Source organism: Cupressus sempervirens, chromosome 7 (genome assembly GCF_028749045.1).
Source record: "Cupressus sempervirens isolate cs-2001-9-10 chromosome 7, ASM2874904v1, whole genome shotgun sequence".
NCBI lineage: Eukaryota > Viridiplantae > Streptophyta > Pinopsida > Cupressales > Cupressaceae > Cupressus > Cupressus sempervirens.
The window spans coordinates 687186298-687195147 of record NC_143124.1 but is presented as its reverse complement, the minus strand read 5'-3'; the positions used below and the strand labels follow the sequence as shown (position 1 = coordinate 687195147).

Sequence of the window (8850 nt, the reverse complement as noted above, 5' to 3'; positions counted from 1 at the left end):
GTTGACTTGGTGGGGTGACTCTATGAATGGACCTAAAGAGTTGACTTGGTGAGAGTACTTGGTGGGGTGACTTGATGAAAGGACTTAAAGAGTCAACTGGTGAGAGTACTTGGTGGGGTGACTTGATGAACGCACTTGAAGAATCGACTTGGTTAGAGTACTCGGTGGGGCGACTTGATGAACGAACTCAAAGAGTCAACTTGGTGAGAGTACTTGGTGGCTCGACTTTATGATTAGACTTAAAGATTCAACTTGGTGAGAGTACTTGGTAGGGTGTACTGATGAACGGATTTAAAGAGTCAACTTGGTGGGAGTACTTGGTGCGTCGACCTGGTGGGGTGACTTTATGGATGGACTTAAAGAGTCGACTTGGTTAGAGTACTTGTTCTGGTGACCTGATGAACGAAATTGAAGAGTCGACTTGGTGGGGTGACTTGATGAAAGGACTTAAGGAGTCGACTTGGTGAGAGTACTTGGTGGGGCAACTTGATGAATGGACTTAAAGGGTCGACTTGGCGGGGTGACTTGATGAACGGAACTAAAGAGTTGTCTTGGTGAGAGTACTTGGTGGGGTGAACTAATGAACAGACTTAAAGAGTTGACTTGGTGGGAGTACTTGGTGGGCCGAACTGGTGGGGTGATTTGATGAACGGACTTATAGATTCAACTTGGTGAGAGTAGTTGTTCTGGTGACTTGATGAAAGGACTTAAAGAGTCGACCTGGTGGGGTGACTTGATGAACAAACTTAAAGGGTCGACTTTGCAGGGTGACTTAATGAACGAACATAAAGAGTTGACTTGGCGAGAGTACTCGGTGGGGTGACCTAATGAAAAGACTTAGAGAGTTGACTTGGTGAGAGTACTTGCTGGGCTGACCTGGTTGGGTGACTTCGTGAACTGACTTAAAGAGTCAACTTGGTTGGAGTACTTGGTGGGGTGACTTGATGAACAGACTTCAAGGGTCGACTTGGTGAGGTGACTTGATAAATAGACTTAAAGAGTCAAATTCGTGAGAGTACTTGGTGGGGTAACTTGATGAACATAGTTAAAGAGTCGACTTGGTGAGACTACTTGGTCGGGTGACTTGATGAACGCACTTGAAGAATCGACTTGGTTAGAGTACTTGGTGGGGTGACTTGATGAACGAACTTAAAGATTTGACTTGGTGGGCCGACCTGTCGGGGTGACTTGATGAACGAACTTAGAGAGTCGACTTGGTGAGAGTACTTGGTGACTTGGTGGGCCGACCTTGCCGGGTGACTTGATGAACAAACTTAAAGAGTCAACTTGGTGAGAGTACTCGGTGGGCTGACCTGGTCACGTGGCTTGATGAAAAAACTTAAAGAGTTGACTTGGTGGGCCGACTTGGCCGGGTGACTTGATGAACGAACTTAAAGAGTTGACTTGGTGGGTCGAACTAGCGGGGTGACTTGGTGAGAGTACTTGGTGGGCTAAGCTGGCAGGGTGAATTGATGAATGAACTTAGAGAGTCAAATTTGTGAGAGTACTTGGTGGGTCGAACTAGCGGGGTGACTTGATGAACGAACTTAAAGAGTCGACCTGGTGAGAGAACTTGGTGGGCTAAGCTGGCAGGGTGAATTGATGAACGAACCTAAAGAGTTGACTTTGTGAGAGTACTGCGTGGGCCGACTTGGCGGGGTGACTAGATGACCAAACTTAAAGGGTCAACTTGGTGAGAGTACTTGGCAGGCCGACCTGGCGGAGTGACTTGATGAACAAACTTAAAGAGTCGTCTTGTTGAGAGTACTTGGTGGGGTGACCTGATGAACAAACCTAAAGAGTCGACCCGGTGAGAGTACTCGGTGGGCTGACCTGGCAGGGTGACTTGGTGAGCAAACTTAAAGAGTCAACTTGGTGAGAGTAGTTGGTGGGCTGACCTGGTAGGGTGACTTGACGAACAAACTTAAAGAGTCAACTTGGTGGGCTGACTTGGCAGAGTGACTTCATGAACAAACTTAAAGAGTCCACTTGGTGGGCTGACCTGGTGGGGTGACTTGATGAACGAACTTAAAGAGTTGACTTGGTGAGAGTAATTTGAGGGCTGACCTGGCGGGGTGACTTGATGAACAGACTTGAAGAGTCGACTTGGTGGGGCGACTTGATGAATGCACTTGAAGGGTCGACTTGGTGGGGTGACTCTATGAACGGACCTAAAGAGTTGACTTGGTGAGAGTACTTGGTGGGGTGACTTGATGAAAGGACTTAAAGAGTCAACTTGGTGAGAGTACTTGGTGGGGCGACTTGATGAACACACTTGAAGAATCGACTTGGTTAGAGTACTTGGTGGGGAGACTTGATGAACGGACTCAAAGAGTCGACTTGGTGAGAGTACTTGGTGGCTCGACTTGATGAGCAGACTTAAAGAGTCAACTTGGCGAGAGTACTTGGCGGGGTGAGCTAATGAACAGACTTAAAGAGTTGACTTGGTGGGAGTACTTGGTGCGCCGACCTGGTGGGGTGACTTTATGGACGGACTTAAAGAGTCGACTTGGTTGGAGTACTTGTTCTGGTGACTTGATGAACGGACTTGAAGAGTCGACTTGGTGGGTCAACTTGATGAACGCACTTGAAGGGTCGACTTGGTGGGGTGACTCTATGAATGGACCTAAACAGTTGACTTGGTGAGAGTAATTGGTGGGGTGACTTGATGAAAGGACTTAAAGAGTCGACTTGGTGAGAGTACTTGGTGGGGCAACTTGATGAACGCACTTGAAGAATCGACTTGGTTAGAGTACTTAGTGGGGCGACTTGATGAACGAACTCAAAGAGTCGACTTGGTGAGAGTACTTGATGGCTCGACTTTATGAGCAAACTTAAAGAGTCAACTTGGTGAGAGTACTTGGCGGGGTGAACTGATGAACAGACTTAAAGAGTCAACTTGGTGGGAGTACTTGGTGCATCGACATGGTGGGGTGACTATATGGACAGACTTAAGGAGTCGACTTGGTTAGAGTACTTGTTCTGGTGACTTGATGAACAGACTTGAAGAGTCGACTTGGTGGGGTGACTTGATGAACAGACTTATAGAGTCGAATTGGTGAGAGTACTTGGTGGGGTGACTTGATGAACATAGTTAAAGAGTTGACTTGGTGAGAGTACTTGGTCGGGTGACTTGATGAACGCACTTGAAGAATCGACTTGGTTAGAGTACTTGGTAGGGTGACTTCATGAACGAACTTAATGATTTGACTTGGTGGGCCGACTTGGCTGGGTGACTTGATGAACGAACATAGAGAGTCAACTTGGTGAGAGTACTTGGTGACTTGGTGGGCCGACCTGGCCGGGTGACTTGATGAACAAACTTAAAGAATCGACTTGGTGAGAGTACTCGGTGGGTTAACTTGGTCACGTGACTTGATGACCGAACTTAAAGAGTCGACTTGGTGGGTCGACTTGGCTCGGTGACTTGATGAACGAAGTTAAAGAGTTGACTTGGTGTATCAAACTAGTGGGGTGACTTAGTGAGAGTACTTGGTGCGCTGAGCTGGCAGGGTGACTTGATGAACGAACTTAGAGAGTCGACTTTGTCAGAGTACTTGGGGGGTCAAACTGGCGGGGTGACTTGATCAACGAACTTAAAGAGTCAACCTGGTGAGAGAACTTGGTGGGCCAAGCTGGCGGGGTGAATTGATGAATGAACCTAAAGAGTCGACTTTGTGAGAGTACTTGGTGGGCCGACCTAGCGGGGTGACTTGATAATTGAACTTAAAGGGTCGACTTGGTGAGAGTACTTGGCGGGCCGACCTGGCAGAGAAAATTGATGAACGAACTTAAAGAGTTGACTTGGTGAGAGTACTTGGTGGGGTGACCTGATGAACAAACCTAAAGAGTCAACCTGGTGAGAGTACTCGGTGGGTCGAACTAGCAAGGTGACTTGGTGAGCAAACTTAAAGAGTTGACTTTGTGAGAGTAGTTGGTGGGCTGACCTGGCGGGGTGACTTGATGAACGAACTTAAAGAGTCGACTTGGTGGGCCGACTTGGCAGAGTGACTTCATGAACAAACTTAAAGAGTCCACTTAGTGGGATGACCTGGCAGGGTGACTTGATGAACGAACTTAAAGAGTCGACTTGGTGAGAGTAATTTGTGGGCTGACCTGGTGGGGTGACTTGATGAATGAACTTAATGAGTCGACTTGGTGGGGTGACTTGATGAACGCACTTGAAGGGTTGACTTGGTGGGGTGACTCTATGAATGGACCTAAAGAGTTGACTTGGTGAGAGTACTTGGTGGGGTGACTTAATGAAAGGACTTAAAGAGTCAACTTGGTGAGAGTACTTGGTGGGGTGACTTGATTAATGCACTTGAAGAATCGACTTGGTTAGAGTACTTGGTGGGGCGACTTGATGAACGGACTCAGAGAGTCGACTTGGTGAGAGTACTTGGTGGCTTGACTTGATGAGCAAACTTAAAGAGTCAACTTGGTGAGAGTACTTGGCAGGGTGAACTGATGAATAGACTTAAAGAGTCAACTTGGTGGGAGTACATGGTGCGTCGACCTGGTGGGGTGACTTTATGGATAGACTTAAAGAGTCGACTTGGTTAGAGTACTTATTCTAGTGACTTGATGAATGGACTTGAAGAGTCGACTTGGTGGGGTGACTTGATGAAGGCACTTGAAGGGTCAACTTGGTGGGGTGACTCCATGAATGGACCTAAAGAGTTGACTTGGTGAGAGTACTTGGTGGGGTGACTTGATGAAAGGACTTAAAGAGTCGACTTGGTGAGAGTACTTGGTGGGGCGACTTGATGAACGCACTTGAAGAATCGACTTGGTTAGAGTACTTGGTGGGGCAACTTGATGAACGGACTCAAAGAGTCAACTTGGTGAGAGTACTTGGTGGCTCGACTTGATGAGAAGACTTAAAGAGTCAACTTGGTGAGAGTACTTGGCGGGGTGACCTGATGAATGGACTTAAAGAGTCGACTTGGTGGGAGTACTTGGTGCCCTGACCTGGTGGGGTGACTTTATGGACGAAATTAAAGAGTCGACTTGGTTAGAGTACTTGTTCTGGTGACTTGATGAATGGACTTGAAGAGTCGAGTTGGTGGGGTGACTTGATGAAAGGACTTAAAGAGTCGACCTAGTGAGAGTACTTGGTGGGGCGACTTGATGAACGGACTTAAAGGGTTGACTTGGCAGGGTGACTTGATGAACGGACCTAAAGAGTTGACTTGGTGAGAGTACTTGGCAAAGTGAACTGATGAACGGACTTAAAGAGTCAACTTGGTGGGAATACTTGGTGGGCCAACCTGGTGGGGTGACTTGATGAACAGACTTATAGAGTCGACTTGGTGAGAGTAGTTGTTCTGGTGACTTAATGAAAGGACTTAAAGAGTCAACTTGGTGGGGTGACTTGATGAACGAACTTAAAGGGTCGACTTTGCGTGGTGACTTGATGAACGGACCTAAAGAGTTGACTTGGCGAGAGTACTCGATGGGGTGACTTGATGAACATAGTTAAAGAGTCGACTTGGTGAGAGTACTTGGCCGGGTGACTTGATGAATGCACTTGAAGAATCGACTTGGTTAGAGTACTTGGTGGGGTGACTTGATGAACAAACTTAAATATTCAACTTGGTGGGCCAAATTGGCAGGGTGACTTGATGAACAAACTTAGAGAGTCGACTTGGTGAGAGTACTTCGTGACTTGGTGGGCTGACCTGGCCGGGTGACTTGATGAACAAACTTAAAGAATCGACTTGGTGAGAGTACTCGGTGGGCTGACCTGGTCACGTGACTTGATGAATGAACTTAAAGAGTCAATTTGGTGGGCCAACTTGGTTGGGTGACTTGATGAACAAACTTAAAGCATTGACTTGGTGGGTCGAACTAGCGGGGTGACTTGGTGAGAGTACTTGGTGGGCTGGGTTGGCAGGGTGACTTGATGAACGAACTTAGAGAGTCAACTTTGTGAGAGTACTTGGTGGGTCGAACTGCCAGGGTGACTTGATGAACAAACTTAAAGAGTCGACCTGGTGAGAGAACTTGGTGGGCCAAGCTGGTGGAGTGAATTGATGAATGAACCTAAAGAGTCGACTTTGTGAGAGTACTTGGTGGGCCAACCTGGCGGGGTGACTTGATGACCAAACTTAAAGGGTCGACTTGGTGAGAGTACCTGGCAGGCTGCCCTGGCAGAGTGACTTTATGAACGAACTTAAAGAGTCAACTTGGTGAGAGTACTTGGTGGGGTGACCTGATGAACAAACCTAAAGAGTCGACCTGGTGAGAGTACTCGGTGGGCCGACCTGGTTGAGTGACTTGGGTAGCAAACTTAAAGAGTCGACTTGGTGAGAGTAGTTGGTGGGCTGACCTGGCAGGGTGACTTGAGGAACGAACTTAAAGAGTCGACTTGGTGGGCTGACTTGGCAGAGTGACTTCATGAACGAGCTTAAAGAGTCCACTTGGTGGGCTGACCTGGTAGGGTGACTTGATGAACGAACTTAAAGAGTCAACTTGGTGAGAGTAATTTGATTGCTGACCTGGCGGGGTGACTTGATGAACGGACTTGAAGAGTCAACTTGGTGCGATGACTTGATGAACGCACTTGAAGGGTCAACTTGGTGCGGTGACTCTATGAACGGACCTAAAGAGTTGACTTGGTGAGAGTACTTGGTGGGGTGACTTGATGAAAGGACTTAAAGAGTCAACTTGGTGAGAGTACTTGGTGGGGCAACTTGATGAATGCACTTGAAGAATCGACTTGGTTAGAGTACTTGGTGGGGCGACTTGATAAACGGACTCAAAGAGTCGACTTGGTGAGAGTACTTGGTGGCTCGACTTGATGAGCAGACTTAAAGAGTCAACTTGGTGAGAGTACTTGGCAGGGTGAACTGATGAAGAGACTTAAAGAGTCAACTTGGTGGGAGTACTTGGTGCGTCGACCTGGTGGGATGACTTTATAGATGGACTTAAAGAGTCGACTTGGTTAGAGTACTTGTTCTAGTGACATGATGAACGAACTTGAAGAGTCAATTTGGTGAGAGTACTTGGTGGGGCGACTTGATGAATGGACTTAAAGGGTCGACTTAGCGGGGTGACTTGAAGAACGGACCTAAAGAGTTGACTTGGTGAGAGTACCTTGCGGGGTGAACTGATGAACGGACTTAAAGAGTCAACTTGGTGGGAGTACTTGGTGGGTCGACCTGGTGGGGTGACTTGATGAACGGACTTATAGAGTTGACTTGGTGAGAGTAGTTGTTCTAGTGACTTGATGAAAGGACTTAAAGAGTCGACCTGGTGGGGTGACTTGATGAACGAACTTAAAGGGTCAACTTTGTGGGGTGACTTGATGAACGAACCTAAAGAGTTGACTTGGCAAGAGTACTCAGTGGAATGACCTGATGAAAGGACTTAGAGAGTCGACTTGGTGAGAGTACTTGGTGAGAGTACTTTTGGACTTGACAAAAAAAAGAAACAAGAAAAAGTTACCCGATTTTGGATCACGTAAGTGACTCGGTCCACTCAGAACCAAGGCGAGTGTGGTTACATGAGTCGAGTGAAAAAAAAAATTTAGGCGGTTAAGGCTCGAGGCAATTCGAGTCAGGGTAGCTAAGTTGATTCGAAAACTTTGGCCGTTAGCCAAAAAAAGAGTTAATCACTTTTGGATCACGTATATGACTTGGGGCGCATAGAATCAAGTCAAGCACGGTGACATGAGTGGTTCAAAAAAATTGTAGGCGATTAAGGATCGAGGCAATTTGAGTCGGGGTTGCTGACACGATTCATGTTGAAATATTTGGGTGTTAAACAAAGAAGGAAGAAGTTAACCAATTTTGGATCATGTACATGACTCGGGGCACCAAGTTGAGCACGATGACATGAGTCCTGCTAAAAAACTGGAGGCAGTTAAGGCTCAAGGTGATACGAGTCGGGGTTGCTGACACAATATGGGTTGAAAACTTTGGGCGTTAACCCAAAAAAAGAGTTGACCGCCTTTGGATCACGCACATGACTTTGGCACCTGGGAGATTTTTATGCCCTTGCGAAAATTGCAAATGCCACCCGTTGGGAATTTGGCACTTGGGAGATTTTTTTGCCCTCGTAGAAATTTTCACAAAACCCCACCTGCCCAAAATGTGGCACTTGGCAGATTTTTCCGCCTCGGCAGAAATTGCAAAACCCCACCCGCCGAGAATTCGGCACTTGGGAGATTTCTTTGCTCTTGCGAAAATTTTCACAAAACCCCACCCACTCGAAATTTGGCACCTGGGAGAGTTTTCTCGCCCTCGCAGAAAATTGCAAACCCCACCCGCCCAAAATTTGGCGCTTGGAAGATTTTCCAGCACTCGCACAAATTGCAAACCCCACCTGCCAAGAATTTGGCACCTGAGAGATTGTTACGAGCTCGCAAGAAAAAACCTTGCAAACCCCACCCCCCCCCCCCCCCGAAATTTGGAACTTGGGATATTTTCTCACCCTCACACAAATTACAAACCCCACCTGCCTCAGAGTCAAAAAATGTTTTACGAATCGAGGTGACAGAGGGCTGAATCTCAGTGGATAGTGGCAGCAAGGCCACTTTGCCACTTACAATACCCCATCACTTATTTAAGTCTTCTGCAAAAGATTCGTCTCGCCAACCGCTTGAAATTAATATCCAAGGTTGCTCCAACAGGCTAGTGCGCCGATCAAAGATGGCCAATGACACGAGCCTTTGGGAGTGAGAGAGCACCCCTACTATGGGTCGCAATGTAGCTGGAGAGAGATATGTGCTGCATCTAGCGTGGATTCTGACATAGAGGTGTTCAGTCATAATACGACACACGGTAGCTTCATGCCACTGGCTTTTCAACCAAGAGCGATGACCAAATGTGTGAATCAATGGTT

At 47.2% G+C, this 8850-nt stretch overlaps 1 non-coding gene across 1 annotated transcript in view; it reads right to left on the bottom strand.

Moving 5' to 3' along the window:
• Nucleotides 1-8488: 8488 nt before the first annotated feature.
• Nucleotides 8489-8850, bottom strand: part of LOC149548708 (25S ribosomal RNA) — a 3351-nt gene continuing 2989 nt past the window's right edge. The window contains exon 1 of the ribosomal RNA XR_016354918.1: nt 8489-8850. This exon is cut by the window's right edge and continues 2989 nt beyond it. This is a non-coding gene — a ribosomal RNA (25S ribosomal RNA).